At 33.2% G+C, this 1,125-nt stretch overlaps 1 protein-coding gene across 1 annotated transcript in view; it reads right to left on the bottom strand.

Annotated features, from left to right (window-relative positions):
* klhl24a (kelch-like family member 24a) overlaps window positions 1-1,125 on the bottom strand; it is an 802,375-nt gene that overhangs the window by 282,400 nt on the left and 518,850 nt on the right. The gene's annotated exons all lie outside the window — the stretch shown is intronic.

Below are 1,125 nucleotides of genomic sequence, written 5' to 3'. Positions count from 1 at the left end.
GTTGTTTGGGAAAGGGAAGGCTTATGGGAAAAATAGGTGTGGTTACAAACTTGAATCCTCATTGTTATTTCAGTATGCCCACACAGTCTGTGCACATACAGTTCTTCACATTGTCAGCTGTCACTACACACACACACACACACACACACACATGCATGCTTGTAGGTATTGAAGACCTCAAAGCGAGGTCACAGGAGCTTGCTGTATGCTGTATTATTATGTTTTAATAGGCTGACAATGCACATGGTCATGTAAACATGTTAAACCATTTTCCTTTCTCAAAGAAAGATCATAAGCTATTTTTTTTTCATTAAAAATGAAAAATTTCTACATCATTTACTCTCACTCAAGTGGTTCTAAACTTTTATGAATTTCTTTCTTCTGTTGAACACAAAACATTCTGAAGAATTTTGGGAAAAAGCAGCCATTGACATCCATAGTAGTAAGAAAAATTTACAATAAGATCAATGGATGCTGGTTTCCAATATTCTTTGGTGTATATCCTTTTGTGTTTAGCAAAAAATAAATAAATAAATAAATAAAATAAAATAAATAAAAAAAATAATAATAATTAACACATGAATGTTTGGAAAAAGTGTAGGATGAGCAAATTATTAATTTTTATTTTGGAGTGAACTTTTCCTTTAAGCTTAAAGCATTGACTACACATTACCAACACTACATTTCATCCCTGATGCTAATTTCACCCAGAATGTAAAAACAAGGTATTCTGAAGAATGTTGGAGAAAAAGATATTAGCCCTTTTCACACAGTGATATCGGTAAATATCCAGAAAATTTCCGGAACGACTTTACCGGTATAGATTCATAAAAAAATCTGTTAACACAGGCACGGATGTTCTGTAATTTTTCCGGAAAAGACCATGCACACATCCATTCCAAAATACCGGTAAATTCTAACATCATTAACCAGAGATTAAATCTAAATGGCAGCGCTTGTATTTGTAAACATAGAAGGGGTCAGATTTTCTTGATGGTTTACATTAATTTAAAGCTTTAGCATTCATACAGCTGCTTTGTGAAATATGTAAAGGCAGAAACGTGAACCGCAGCTGAATGTTGACATATTTGACTACATTAACAATTCTGTGGAGGGATCAGTATT

Source organism: Danio rerio, chromosome 2 (genome assembly GCF_052040795.2).
Source record: "Danio rerio strain M-AB ecotype USA chromosome 2, GRCz13ab, whole genome shotgun sequence".
NCBI classification, from domain to species: Eukaryota; Metazoa; Chordata; class Actinopteri; order Cypriniformes; family Danionidae; genus Danio; species Danio rerio.
The sequence above is the reverse complement of the archived record's forward strand: the minus strand, read 5'-3'. Positions and strand labels throughout refer to the sequence as shown.